This window comes from Canis lupus, chromosome 36, assembly GCF_048164855.1.
Source record: "Canis lupus baileyi chromosome 36, mCanLup2.hap1, whole genome shotgun sequence".
Taxonomy (NCBI): Eukaryota; Metazoa; Chordata; class Mammalia; order Carnivora; family Canidae; genus Canis; species Canis lupus.
Genome location: NC_132873.1, coordinates 30063512 through 30078365, shown reverse-complemented (window position 1 = coordinate 30078365; position 14854 = coordinate 30063512). Strand labels below are relative to the sequence as shown.

The window sequence follows — 14854 nt, the reverse complement described above, 5'->3', positions numbered from 1 at the left end:
GTGGAGTCAGAGGGGTTTGAGGGTGTAGGACATGGGGATCATTAACAATGATCTGCTGTGGGAGGGGACCTGGAGCTGAAGCCTCGCGTGGAGCTGGCGTGTCCACAGGAGAACTCGGGGGGCAGGTACATTGATACCTCATTAGGTAGGGGGTGTCTGCAGTGTTGGTGTTTATGCTGGGGTGCACAGGAGGGAAATAGCACCTGCCAGCTCCTTTTCTCCTGGAGAAGTCTCCCAAAGATTCTTGTCCCTCCAGCAAATTCTCTGGGCTTAGTAAACACAGCTCCCTCTTATATATCCTAGCTGTTTTTCACATTTCTGCCTCTATATTGTATCTTTATGGGGCTGTTTGTTGTACTGTGTCTTTAAGGGAGGGGACTGAATTTTCTCTTATTTTCTTGGCTCTCCAAAAGCCAAGCCATTAATTATTAAAGTTCCAGGTTTTAAGTCCTGCTGATTGTGAGAACTCACAAGAAATTTGGTCCCTCTTATGTTCAAAGCCAAATGTTGTGGAGAGTCCTGTGAGAATTTCTCCCCCCTCTCTGTGCCCACAGCCCCCTCCGCCTGCAGACGCTCCCTGGAGTCTGTTAGCTCTGGGCCACATCTGTGCCCCTCTTGCCCCCTTCCATGCAGTCCCTTCTGTATATTTAGCTGTGGAGAGCTTGCTATGCCAGTTTTCGGGTTGTTTCCTGGGTTATTTACGCTTACCTGAATCTTATCTAGTTGTATCCAGAGGACAAGTGAACTTAGGGTCCCCTAGTCCCCTTTCTTCCCCTGAAGTCTACACTTAGAACCACTAATGCCCAGTGATTGTAATTACTGTAGCGTGTTTCAGTATCTGGGAAGGGTAGTAACCTTATCGCCTTCTATCAGAATTTTCCGGGCTATTTTTCTTTGTTCATTTATTTTTTCACAAGAACTTTAAAATTGGTTTATCTAGCTCCATAAAAGCATCTGTGTTTCTATTATTATTGTTCCTTGGTAATTTATAAGCATAACCCACTGCTTCATGATATCGAATCTTCCTATCAAAAAAACACAGCATATCTTTACATTTGTCCAAATTAACTTTTATATCCTTTATATTAGAACAATTCTCTTTTAGGTTCTGCATAGTTCTTAGTAAATATCCCTTGATTATTTTGGATTTTGTTGTTGAAATGGGGTTTACTCGTCCATTATTTCTAAGTCAATTTTGTACATGTGTATATTAATTCTGTATGTTAATTAATTACTCTTTATTAATAAGTTCATATTCTGCTGGACGCTGGTAGGCTGGGTCTGAGGACCTGGAGGGGGTCCCACAGGACTAGCCAAAAGGGTCCTTGGCTTCATGCAGAATGGAAATTAAATGGGAGTGAGTAGGAGGTAAAAGCAGAGTTTATTGAAGATCTAAAAAGAGCAGATAACAGAGCAAGTGTCCAAGAGACTCAGAGAGGAAAGGAGGGGATCTCACCTTTGCTTGAGATCTGGGATTTTTTTTTTTAATTTTTATTTATTTATGATAGTCACAGAGAGAGAGAGAGGCAGAGACACAGGCAGAGGGAGAAGCAGGCTCTATGCACCGGGAGCCCGATGTGGGATTCGATCCCGGGTCTCCAGGATCGCGCCCTGGGCCAAAGGCAGGCGCCAAACCGCTGCGCCACCCAGGGATCCCGAGATCTGGGATTTTTATTGAGGATAGAGTTCTCACGCACATGTACATGACTTCTCAGGCATCCAGGAACTGGCCAGAACAAAGACCAGGGTCCAGGTGTTATTCCTTGGGGCCAGGGGGTCTTGGTGTTGAGACGCCCAGCTCCAGGAGTCTGCAATGTGCATAGGATAACTCCCTCCGGTCAATCTCACCTGGTCCTTCTCTAGAAGTTATTTATCCTACGGAACCATTAACTCCTTGCCCCTTACAAGGAGGATTATGCTCTTTACAAGGCATGAGTGACGTGGGGTGGAGAGTTTAGTCCTAGCAAGAACAGAAGCAGGAAGAGGGAGCAAAAAGCAGATTTTTATGGAGTCCTTCAGGTTCCCTGTCTCCCTGGAAACTTGCTGAATGTTTCTGCCATCATTTTCATTTGCCATCTCTTGGAAAACCCAAGATGGTACAATCATACCATCTACAAACATAGAAGTAGTTTTTATTTTTCCCAACTGTTATACCTTTAATTATCTGTGGAATTGGAGGTATTAGGCAATCAATTAGACAGTATGAAGTAGTAGTGGTGATTGGGGGATCTCTCTATTTCCTGACTTTAGGAGGAACATCTCCAGTGTTTCTGCATTAGGAAATACGCCAGCCTTGGGGTGATATAAAATATGTATAAATATATAAAGAAAGTTTTCATCAAATTCCTTTCCAATAACCATGTACATGAAAACAATTTTTCTCCAAGGATTTATTACTATGCTAAAATACATCAATATATTTTGTACAATTGAGCCAATTTTGTGTAAGTGGCGGAGGAGGATCCCCATTTGATTATGATTCATTATTTTTGTAATGTAGTTTGTTAAAATTTTATTTTTGTCGATATTCAACAGTAAAATTGATTATCTTTTTTTACAATACATCAGGTTTTAATATAAATGTTATAATTTATAAAAATGATCTGGAAGTTTTAATTTTTCTCAGATCTGAGACAGTTTAAATAGTATTAGAATTACCTGTTCTCTAAAGATTCCTTTGTGAAATAAGACAACGTACTTGTGGGAGTAGAATAGATATTTGCGACATATATAAGCAACAATTAGTTTACAACCATTTCTTTAGGATTTCCCTCAATTCTAACACACAATTTTACTATTACCTTGAAGTGTTTAACCTTGGTATTCTTAGCTATACTTATGCTACTATGATCTAATTTATCTATTTCAATGAAAATTGAGCTCTGTAGAATTTCTAAATCTGCTGGGGCAAGTTTTGGTTGATTCTTTTTCTGGAAAATTATCCATTTCATCCAGGTTTATTTGTTTTTATAGTGTTGTGCAAAGTAACTTATTAATCTTCTTTGTTTCTGTGGTTATTTCCATCTTCCTATATCTTTTTTTTTTTTTTTTGACCACTTGACCTGTGTTGGATTGGAAAGTATGTGGAAGTGTCCTATTTTTAGTGTGTTTCTGTTTCTCTTTGTATATTGTATAGTTTTTACTTCATGAGAGCTATTGCTAAGTTATTTGGTGTATAGATATTCATTTCTGATCTTCCTTGTGAATTTTTACCTTTAGCATTGAAGTCTTTTAAATCGCTTTTTGCTTTGAATTCTATATTCACTGATATTAAAACCATGGCCCATGCTTTCTTTGTGTTCATATTTGCTCATCCTTTCATTTTTATCTTTACTGAATTGCATTGCTTTAGGAGTATCTCTTGCTTACAGCCTAGGGCTGAGTTTTGCTGTGCAATAGCAGTATAACTTGTATCATCCTCACAAACCCCCAGTGTCACATTTTCTTATGTTCCTCTGGCCTAAGCAAGTTACACCATTGACTCTAGATTCAAGAGTTGGAGAAATAAACTCCACTCCCGGAGAGAAGTTGTAGTATACTGTGGCCATCTGGGCAAGGACTAGGACCCCTCCAGGCAATGAGGTGGACCGCCTATGAGGGAGCTGACGGGGAGTGAAGAAGAGATACACACCTATGGGCAGAACTTCCACCTGAGACCCGCGTCCAGGGCTTTCCTCAGAAGCCTTTCAAGCACTAGAAGAGAAGGCCAGCTTTTGAATGAATATGCGGTCCCCACAGTACATTGATGGCCCCCTGGTGGTAGCCACAGAAGGACTGCAATTCTCCCCAAAGAAAAAAACATTTTTCTCTCTCCCCTCCCCAGTGCATTTGCCCCCAAATACAGAAAAGATAGAAAGATAGAAAGAGGATGAGGAGGGTATCTGGGAGCCAGACACCTTGTCTGTCCTTCTCACTCAAAGCTGACAGAGCCATAGTTTTAGCCAAAGTTAAGGGAGGATAGGAGAACTGTCAATCAGAATTATGTATTTCTGATCATTGGAAATGGCTGAATGGCAGTAGAATCAGGCCAGGATCATTAGAGGAGCCTCTTCACAACAGAAAAGAGGAATTTAACAGAGAAGAGACCGAGGAAAAGAAACCAGAAGCAGAGATGGAAGATGCAGGAGAGAAGGTGGCATAAGTAACGGAGCCCGGTCCTCAAGGAAGCCGAAGGAGTTGGAGCCAATAGACCCTGGACTTGAACAGAAGAAAACAAATTTCATCCTTTAAGAATGGAGGAAAAACTGTGAATAATGATTATGAACACAAGTGATTATGCACAACAGGAGTCTGGAAAGCTGATAACCTCAATTTTCTTCATGAAGTGGGAAGTGAGGGTGTCTGATGAGAATGAGGACAGCTTGGACAATGAGGAAGATTTAGGACATTTATTGGAATACTGATGTCAAAATTGACCTAAGTTGTATAAATAAAAATAAATTATTTTTTTTTCGCTACTAGGAACAAGTTATAAAAGAGAAAAAAAAAACCCCAAAGGACCATCTAAAAAAATCAATAAAATGTTACATAAAAATATCAATGTTTTTAGATAGATATAATACTAAAACGACATGAATTACCCCAAAACTAAGCTAATATAATCCATTTCTAACCTAAATTTGACTAATATCTGGGAGGAATTGGATATAATAATCTTAAGGGTTGTATGAGATAATGAGTGTAAATAACACTAGTGAGGAATGACTTGTCTTACAAGATTAAAGCATATCCCAACCTCCTTATATTGGCTTTGGTTTTGGCTTAAAAAGAGACAAGTCAGAGGAAAGAATAGAGAGAGCTCAGAAATAGATCCTGGTACATGTGGATATTTGACATATAACAAAAATGGTATTTCAGTTAAAAGAGGAAAGGTGGATTATTTTTTAAATGGTGCTGACCAAATACCCAATTCATCTGGAAAAGAGTATTTCAAAGTAAGTTCCAGATTGATTAGAGAAAAGAAGGAAGAAATAATAGGTTTCATATGCACAGAAATATCCCTCAAGCTGTTGATTAACCAAGACAGCACTGAGAAGCTATGAAAAAAAAAAAAAAGACATACATAATTTAAAATTCTAATCCATTTGCAAAGGAACAAACATCACCCTAAAGGAAGTGAATATTGTGCTTCCATAAAAAGTTTAAAGAAGGAAATAATACCTTGGGGGAGATTGAAATACACAATAGAGATCTAAACTATATAAAATGTGCTTACAAATAGATAAAAACCTGAAAAGCCAAAAAGAAAAAAATGGGCAAATGAGATTTAGATAAAGCAAATCCAGGAGACCAATAAACATGGACTCCCCCTCAACCTTGCTAGGAGGTAGGGAAATGCAAATAAAATAACAATGATATCTCACTGCAGAGCCATTAGATCAGCAAAAATGGAAAGTGGAAAGAACTTTGGCTATCGAGACAGGGATGTGCATGGGGAAATGTTCATGGTTCCAGCTTTTTTGAAAAGAAATATGGATTATCCACTGAAATTAATAATATATTTTCCTTTCTCACTCTTAGAAATCTATCCCATGAAAATAAAAATCACTGCTAGCTGAGATACACATATGATCTGAGTGTTGTAGCATCGTTTGTACTAAAGACTGAAAACAAAGCAGATGCCCTCAGGTCAACGACTCCGTACATTTGATCCTCACAACGGCCCGATGAGATAAGCGGTGGTAATTTTACGGGGAAGAAAACTAAATCACGGTTTTTTTAAGTTGCCCAAGGCCTCACGCAACTGTATTCAAAATTACTTTTTTTTTTTTCCTATGCTCGTTGAGTTGAAGAGATTTTCATGATACTGTTTGGTATGAAAATGTTAATTTAGAGAAGTGTATATAATTCGATCTCGTTGTTGGACCACCTAAATTCTGTACCCACCCCCACACACTCCCTGGTATGCCATGTATCAGAATGCTTGTGTACGAGGAAGGTTTGCAGGGCTACACGGGAAGGCGTTAACATCATTCCTTACGGAAGAGGCAAATTGACCAGTCAGAGTAAAAAGATTATGGAGGATATAATCCCCTACAGCTATTTATGACTGACGTTCTGAGGGAAGAATGGATTCTACAGGATTTTTGTTTAGCTTGGTTTTTTTATTTTTTATTTTTATTTATTTATTTTTTAAGATTTTATTTTCTCAAGAGAGACACAGAGGCAGAGACACAGGCAGAGGGAGAAGCAGGCTCCATGCAGGGAGCCCAACGCAGGACTCCCATCTGGGGACCCTGGAATCACGCCTTAAGGGAAAGGCAGATGCTCAACCACTGAACCACCCGGGTGTCCTGGTTTTTTTATTTTTTAATTGTATTTTTTAAATAAGTATGCATGATTGAGAGAAGAGAAAGCTATATCCATTGCGGGGGGAATCTAATTAATGGGACTAGAATAATAAGAAATCTAAAAACCCACCTCTAGATTATTTCTCCACATCTCTGGAACTTAGAAAGTCAACACTATTAGAAGGATAGTGATAATAATATACAAGACTTAATACATAAGACTCTAAATATCAGGGGGTTTTAGCAGAGATTAATCTACATTTTAGAATGTGTGCAGACCTTCAAACAAGCAGTTTCATTTAAAAAATTTGGTGACGTAAATTGAACACCAATAAAAAAATAAATTTATTATTAAAAAAACCAAATAAATAAATAAATAAATAAATAAATAAATAAATAAAAAAGTTGGTGATGTACTATTTTTTCCACAAATTGAAACTGTGTTTCAATTTTCAAACTGTTTCACCTATTTAACAGGAAACTGTAAGAATTTGTTTTTATAATTCTGTATGCTTATTTATATATTTTAGACGAGTTTTATCACAAACTGTAATCACATTATTTTTAACATTGTTGATAAAATTGGAAATTCCTGAGATGAGCCACTGGTCTTGTATTATCACTGAAGAGGTTTATCTTCTTGCTGTTGATCTTCTTGATTCACCAAGACAGCACTGCGAAGCTATGAAAAAGGAAAAAAATGACGTATATAATTTAAAATTTTAATCCATTTGCAAAGGATCAAACATCAACCTAAAGGGAGGGAATATTGTGCTTCCATAAAAACTTTAAGAAAGGAAATAGTAGCTTAGGGGAAATTATTTGAAATACGTGATTGAGGTCTGAACTATATAAAATGTGCATTTCTGCAGAAGCAGCCCTCTCCCAGCAGTGAGCAACACGGTGCGGGGGGGGGGGGGGGGGGGGGGGGGGGGGGGGCAGGTGCGAGGCCAGGGGCAGGGCCTGCGACTCTGGCCCTGAGGCCGCCCCTGGGAGCCTGCGGCCGGGGTGGAGACCTGCTGGGACCGGGCGAGGGCATGCGGGGCTCCTTAGGGCCCGGGGGAGGGGAGGCCCGGGTGGAGCCTGGGGGCCCAAGGGAGCCAGAGAAGGGGCTGAGCTCGGGGCTTCCCCCGCCCGGGGAGCCAGGGGGAGCCGGATGGGCCTCCACCCACGTGGCACCAGTTGTCTGGGTTTGTACGGGAGCTGTGCCCGCCGAGGAGCCCTCGCGGCCTGGCCTGGCCTGGCCGGGGCACCTGTGCACCTGTGGCCCGGAAGGCCGAGGCCTCCGAGGGGTTCAGGCAACTTCTGGAGGTGTCTGTCATGCTGAGCTGCTATGGTCTCACGTCTGTAAACCACCCCCCATCACTTTTGTGAGATAAAATAGTCACCTTTTGGTCGTGGGCTGAACCGTTTGGACTCCGTGTCTGCAGTCTCCGTCTCGCCACAGTCGGGCCGAGCCGGTCCGGATCCGGGAAGCAGGGCTGCTAGAGCTCGCAGTCGCGACACATGTGGCCGGGAGGGGCCGCTCCTTCGAGGCCCCGCTGGCCCTTGAGGCCCGGGCCCGGGCCCTTCTGGGTGGAGGAGGCGGTGCCGGAGGACGGGCGAGGTGCAGGTGCAAAAACCCACTGTGGACGGCAGGCCTTGGCCCTACGGGCCTCGGTCGTGGAGCCCTGAGAGCCTGGGCAGCGCCAGACTGGAGCCATCTACGGACCCGGGCCTCCCTGCACATAAGACTTTATTAGACCTTTTATTTTATTATTTTATTTTATATTTATTTTATTTATTTATTTATTTATTTATTTATTTATTTATTTATTTATTTTTTAGACCCTTTCTTTTAATGTCCAACTCAGCTTAGGGCGGAGACCAGGGCTGAGAGGCGGCGGCCACGTGGTCCCGGATCGGCCTTAAAGGCGGACTCGTGAGCTCCCAGGGCCGGGCAGGAGGTACTCGCTCTCCTCGTGGGCCTGCTTTGCCCACGATCCCAGTGGTTTCGATCCCAGGCCGCCGGGCCTGTTCAGCTCCTGTTTCTTAAATTCAGCTGCTTTGCGAACACCCGAGGCTTCGGGTGGGTTGACGACAGGGTCGGTCAGGAACCGCCTGCAGACGCCGGAACCTATCGCCGGTCCCTATCGCCGGGCTCTGTGCCCGCCCAGCTTCTCCCATCTGCCTTGATGGCACAGGCTCTGGAAGAAGCCCTGGTTGCTTTTGGTTAAATTCTGTAAGTTCGTAGTCAATAACTATCGAAAAAGTTGACACTATAGAATGTGACCTGAGATCCAGGCCCTGCTATAGAACCGAGGCAGTACGAGCTGCTCCCTGTATGTATCCCGAGTGTATGGATATTTACTGCAAAATATATGAAAGAGTGAAAGGAAATATATGAAAACCGTTAACAAGTTTTCTCTTTGGAAGACACGCTGATTTTTTTATTCCGTTTAATCTCTTCTTTCTCTTCAGCTCTCCCGTCCCACCGAGGGCTGGAACTCACGGCCCGTTCGGCGCGTGCTCTGCGGACCGAGCAGCCGGGCGCCTCCCCTCGCTTTAAGCCTAAAAGGACCAATGGTTAGAGAATTGATTTCGCTCCCGGTCAATCACTTACAGTCTCCGGTGAAACCTAAGAAAATACTAAAGTAGTGGCACGTGAAGGACACGAAAACGTAACTGCAGTTGGCTTCGACTTCTAGAGAAGCAGAGAGCTTCTAGGAGACTTGCAGACTTTTAAAGCTTCCCCATTATTTAGGGACACAACCGGGGCTTTACTTCAGTTCTCTTGATTCATAATTAAATTAAGCTTCCTTTTCCTCCTCAAAATATACACGCATGGCGAAGAGTGACGGCAAGTGAGAGGGGAAACCATCTGATCTGTCCTCCGTGGTTTTCTGAGCCCCTAAACCATCTTCTGTTTTCATAAGGGTCGTGTTCTCAGGCTGGTCTTTTCCAGGCAGGGGTAACTCCGAAATAGGCCACATGTCCCGCCTCCCCATTGTCGCCTGAGGCCCCGGGAGGGGGGGGGCGGCAGCGACCCTCCCCGAGGCGCCCAGCAGCGGTGCCAGCTGTGCAGGAGGATCTGAATTGTAGCTGCTCTTGACAAGAAGCCTCCCCTAAGTTCAGTAGCAGTGACAGTACTTGAAGGAAGGCTGGACGCAGAGCAATGGCCATACCCCTTCTATTGCCTTGTCAGCCCCGCACGGGTGGCCCCATATGGCCGAACCCAAAACGTGGCCCGCACAGTCCGTAGGAGGCATTTCTGGCGCTCTCCCCGCGGCACACCCAGCAATCCAGTGGACGGTCCACCTAACGTCCTGCAGGGTTTATTTTTTCGAAACACCACATCTGGGCTTCCGAGGCCTACAATCCCATCACGTCTAAATCTGGACGATCTAAAAAAAATAAGTAAATAAATAAATCTGGACGATCTAATTGAAACCAAGAGCAAGTGGACAATAGCAGCTGTGATCATTCCTCATTCCTTTTTTTTTTTTACTTTCGTCATGTCCTTTAGAGATCTGTTAGACTCAGTATAAAACAATATAAGTTGGGTTATGAGATAAAATGTAAGAGTCCAACCCGGAGAACCCCCGCCCCATGACAGATGCTTACGCAGAAGCAGCACGGCACAGTGCAGGTGTCCTCGTTACGTGAGAAAATTATTTGCCGACACAGTGTAATAGGAATGGGTCTGGATTTACTCTTGGACAAACAGGTCTTTTTTTTTTCACTGAGCCGTCAAAAAGAAAAAACCTATAATCAGATTGATATGAGTTTATTATTCAAAACCAGGAACCTGAGGGGCTCAGGCCATCAAGCATCCAACCCTTGATTTCATCTCAGATCGTGATCCCAAGGTCTTGAGATCAAGCCCCACGTGGGGTTCGTGCAGAGCCAGCTTGTCCTCCTCCTTCCCCTCCACCCCCCGCCCCCCCCACTCTCTGTCTCTCTCTCTCTCTCAAATAAGTAAATAAAATCTTTCCTTTTTTTAAAGAAGACTATTAGTTCTACTCTAATCACAGCCAGAAAAAGAAAGAAAGAAGAAAGAAAGAAAGAAAGAAAGAAAGAAAGAAAGAAAGAAAGAAAGAAAGAAAGAAAGAAAGAAAAAAACTGAAAACGGTTTCAGTTCAACTATTCCAAAACCAAGGCCTTTATTTTTGGCCGACATCTTACCGGGTCCATAATTGATGGCCTTATTAACCAAGTTTCCTCAAACTCCCTGCTGCCCAGGATGCTCCCTTCCAGTGCAGAAGACATAGGATTTAAATCCAGAGGATAGGGTGGCCCGGGGGGCCCAGCAGTTTGGCACCGCCTCCAGCCCAGGGTGTGACCCCGGAGTCCTGGGATCGAGTCCTGCGTCAGGCTCCCTGCATGGAGCCTGCTTCTCCCTCTGCCTGGGTCTCTGCCTCTCTCTCTGTGTCTCTCATGAATAAATAAATAATAATAATAATAAAAATCCAGAGGATATCTCTGGGTCAAGATGCCTAACGGAGCACACGTGTTTACCTCCCGAAACTCTTTGGTCCCCCTGTCACCTAGTGGGATGGAGAGTAAGCAGGATAGGTCTTCGGAAATAAAGAAGGCCTTTTCCCTGAAAATCTGAGTTGTAACATGAGTGAATTGTTTATTCTAGTATCAGAACTCTTTAAAAATCGGTCACACATGCATTGGTTGTACGAAAACACTTGGTTTAAGCAGAGTATTGTTCTCCTCAACTCTAGGCTGTGAAGCAGCTGGGAAGAGACGGAGTGAAAGTCTTTGGAAGGAAATAAGCCCTGAATGTGGAATGTCCATGAAAGAGAAACTTGTTAAAATTCTATGAAAAGAAGCTTTGGAAAAGACAAAAGAATTGCTAAGAGAGCCACAAAGGCAACCGCTTGAAAGAAACAAATTCTACTAGAATCTCCACTACGACTTTTATGGTTACGGAGGTAAGGCAGTGAGCTGCTGTGGCTCTTGTTTTCTTCTCCATCAGGAAAACTGGAAGGAAAACGTCCCCATGTTCACGTAACAAAATATCAGGAAAATAACCAAGGTGACTATTTAGGAACCTTGCTCGAGATCTGTCAATAGTAAGTAAAAAACAGACTTAAGGTCTGATAGAGGCATCAGAGGATTCCTCTGGAGCTTTCTTCAGTTGGGCACAGGGGAGCATTTTTAGGAGAGATTTCAGTGAAGGTAATTCTGGCCGTCAGCGTTGATGGGTTAGAGGTCGGATGGGAAGACTGCCGCCTGGAACCACAGCCGGGTTCAATAGGCTACCGTGTGCGGACAACTGAGACTTTGACTCAGGCCTGGGTTCAAATGCAGGTTCTACCATAGGCAGTTACCTTTTCTTTTCCATTTCGTCATATTTTTTTTGTATTTTTTTTATCGGAGCTCAATTTGCCAGCATAGAGCATATCACCCAGGGCTCATCCCGTCCAGTGCCCCCGCAGGGCCCGTCAGCCAGTCACCCCGTCCCCCCACCCACCTCCCCTTCCACTACCCCGTGTGCGTTTCCCAGAGTGAGGAGTCTCTCATGCTGTGTCTCCCTCACTGATGTCTCCCACTCAGGTTCCCTCCTTCCCCCTATAATCCCTTTCACTATTTCTTATATTCTCCGTATAAGTGAGACCATACGATGATTGTCCTTCTCCAACTGACTTCACTCAGTGTCATACCCTCCAGGTCCCTCCACATGGTGGGTGTTCGTCATGGCTGCCCCCACTCACCCCACAGCTACCGACGCAGCTTTCCACTGACTTTCACAGAAGCGACGCTCCCACGAGCATCAGGGAGGATGCAGTGGCCGGGCCAGGCCAGGTGGCCACGGGATCAGGGTGGGGGGCAGATGGGCCTGTCCCGGTCCCCACTGGCAGGTGCCAGGCCGGCCGTGCAGGGGCGGCAGGGGGCCCAGGAGAGAGGCCGACAGCCGGGCAACAGAAGCCCTGGGGGACCAGCAGGATGGGGTCCCCAAGAGGAGGGGGTCTGGGGCCGCCGGCTTCCCGTGTCCCAAGCCCCCCTGTGCCCCGGGTCCCCCCCACCTTCTGCACCTGCAGGGCATGCAGGGCCCCCCAGGGAGGAGCCCCCTGTGCCCTGGGTCGCTTCCCCCCCACCCCCGGCTCTGCACCTGCTGGGCACCCATGGCCTCCCGGGGAGGAGCCACCCCCAGGCCCCTGCCTCTTCCCTGTCACTTGCTTTTCCCGCTTTTAAAAGTCAACAGGAGGGTGGGGGGGTGGCTCCCAGGTGCAGGCTCGGGTCCCCCAAAAGCCCAGGGTCCCTCCGGCCGTCTCCCCCCTCTGCCAGCGGCCCCGGCTCCACCAGGATGGGGGGGGACAGCCTGGCCTGCAGATGGAACCCTCCCGGAGCCCCAGGATGGGGGGGCAGCCTGGCCTGGGGGTGGACACCCTCCCGGAGCCCCAGGATGGGGGGGCAGCCTGGCCTGGGGGTGGACACCCTCCCGGCTCCACCAGGATGGAGGGGACAGCCTGGCCTGCAGGTGGAACCGTCCGGGAGCCCCAGGATGGGGGGGCAGCCTGGCCTGAGGGTGGACAGCCCCCCGGAGCCCGGGGCCTGGCGCCATCGCTTCCTCCTCCACGCATTGGCCGCTGAGCCCCGGGGGCGGGGACCCCTGCCCTCGTCCCAGAGGAGCCGAGTGTCGCTGAAGGGAGTGAAGGGGTGCCGTGCTCCCCGCCGCCCCTTGCTCCTCAGCGTCCCCCACGGTCGTTTGCACGACGCCCGCAACACGCGGGCCTGAGCCTTGCTTCTGTTGGCCCAATCCAGGGGCGGACACGGAAAACCCGAGCTCGGCCGCCAGGAGGCTCCGCTGCCTCACGTCCTGGGTCAGACCGCGCCGCCTGGGAGTTCCCCTAGACCAAGGGCTGCACCCGGGGTGCGCCCCCAACCACGTCGCCTCCCCCAGCACGGTCCTCCCGGTGCACGCTCCCTGCCTCCCAGCTCGGGAGCCCGGGCGGACCTGCGGCCTGAGGCTCCGCCGCCCGCATGTCCGGCACCCGCGGTGCTCCTCCCTGTGCTCCTCCCCGGGGCGCCTCCTGGGTGCTCCTCCCGAGTGCTCCTCCCCGGGGTTCCTCCTTAGTGCACCTCCCCCGTGCCCCTCCCTGTGCTCCTCCCCCATGCTCTTCCCCGCTGCTCCTCCCCGGGGCTCCTCCCTGTGCTCTTCCCCCATGCTCCTCCCCGGTGCTCCTCCCTGGTGCGCCTTCTCCGTGCTCCTCCCCGGGGCTCCTCCCCGTGCTCCTCCCCGCGCACCCCCCCCCGTGCTCCTCCCCGCGCACCCCCCCCGTGCCCCTCCCCGTGCTCCTCCCCGTGCTCCTCCCCGTGCTCCTCCCCGTGCCCCTCCCCGTGCTCCTCCCCGTGCCCCTCCCCGTGCCCCTCGTGCCCCTCCCCGTGCCCCTCCCCGTGCCCCCCCGTGCCCCTCTCCGTGCCCCTCCCCGTGCCCCCCCGTGCCCCTCCCCGTGCCCCTCCTCGTACTCCTCCCCGTGCCCCTCCCCGTGCCCCTCGTGCCCCTCCCCGTGCCCCTCCCCGTGCCCCCCCGTGCCCCTCTCCGTGCCCCTCCCCGTGCCCCCCCGTGCCCCTCCCCGTGCCCCTCCTCGTACTCCTCCCCGTGCCCCCCCCGTGCCCCTCCCCGTGCCCCTCCCCGTGCCCCTCTCCGTGCCCCTCCCCGTGCCCCCCCGTGCCCCTCCCCGTGCCCCTCCTCGTACTCCTCCCCGTGCCCCCCCCGTGCCCCTCCCCGTGCCCCTCCCCGTGCCCCTCTCCGTGCCCCTCCCCGTGCCCCCCCGTGCCCCTCCCCGTGCCCCTCCTCGTACTCCTCCCCGTGCCCCCCCCGTGCCCCTCCCCGTGCCCCTCCCCGTGCCCCTCTCCGTGCCCCTCCCCGTGCCCCCCCGTGCCCCTCCCCGTGCCCCTCCTCGTACTCCTCCCCGTGCCCCTCCCCGTGCCCCTCCCCGTGCTCCCCCGGGGCTCCTCCCCGCGCTCACCTCCGCTGGTGTGTCCCGTCTGGGCGTCCGTGTCTCCGCGCGAGGCGGGGAGGCGTCCCTAAGGTCCCCGGGGCGGGAGCCTCGCGGGGCGTCGCAGCCGCAGCCCACCCAGGGCGCCTCGCGGGCGTCGGGAGGCTTTTCCCGCCGCGGGAGCCTGAGCCGGGCGGGCGGCCGCGGGGGGAGACAGTTCGCTTAGGGGCCTTGTGTCTGCAGGAGCAAACTTGAAAAACGTCCTTGAGTGTTTGTGGATAGAGAAGCATGAAACAGACGTGCGCTCAGGGCAGGCTGGAGGGGAGGGCAGGGCCCCTGGGGTCGGGGCGGGGGGGGGAGGAGGGCGGGGGGAGGAGGGCATGGGGGGGCCGCGGGGGCTCCCGTCCCGAACTCCTGGGTTGTGTTTCCTGCCGTGAGGCAGCAGCACCCGGGACAGTGGGGCGACGGGCGGGGGCGGGGGGGCGCGGAGCGCGCTGGGCGGCGGGCCTGGGGCGGGGCGGGGAGCGCGGCGGGGGCGGGGGCGGGGGCGGGGCCCGGGCCCCGCCGACACCCCGACCTCCAAGTGCCGCCGCCCCAGGGGCCGCCCCGCAGCTCCGCACCCCCGCACGG

General features: G+C 49.7%; 1 protein-coding gene and 1 long non-coding RNA gene across 9 annotated transcripts in view; one reads left to right on the top strand and one right to left on the bottom strand.

Moving 5' to 3' along the window:
• Window positions 1–14854, top strand: part of C36H2orf88 (chromosome 36 C2orf88 homolog) — a 179037-nt gene that overhangs the window by 140289 nt on the left and 23894 nt on the right. For all 7 annotated transcript variants that reach the window (XR_012025032.1, XR_012025031.1, XR_012025035.1 and 4 more), the window contains one exon: window positions 11003–11212. The gene's annotated coding sequence lies outside the window, so the exon portion shown is untranslated. The remainder of the gene's footprint in view (window positions 1–11002; window positions 11213–14854) is intronic.
• On the bottom strand, window positions 2372–14559 carry LOC140625705 (uncharacterized). 2 transcript variants are annotated; one of them, XR_012025038.1, is made up of 4 exons: window positions 10455–11467; window positions 9894–10034; window positions 7679–9673; window positions 2372–6972 (listed from the first exon to the last, which is right to left on the bottom strand). It is a non-coding gene; the product is annotated as an uncharacterized lncRNA (long non-coding RNA). The 2 variants fall into 2 exon arrangements; XR_012025039.1 differs by lacking the exons at window positions 9894–10034; window positions 10455–11467 and adding an exon at window positions 14255–14559.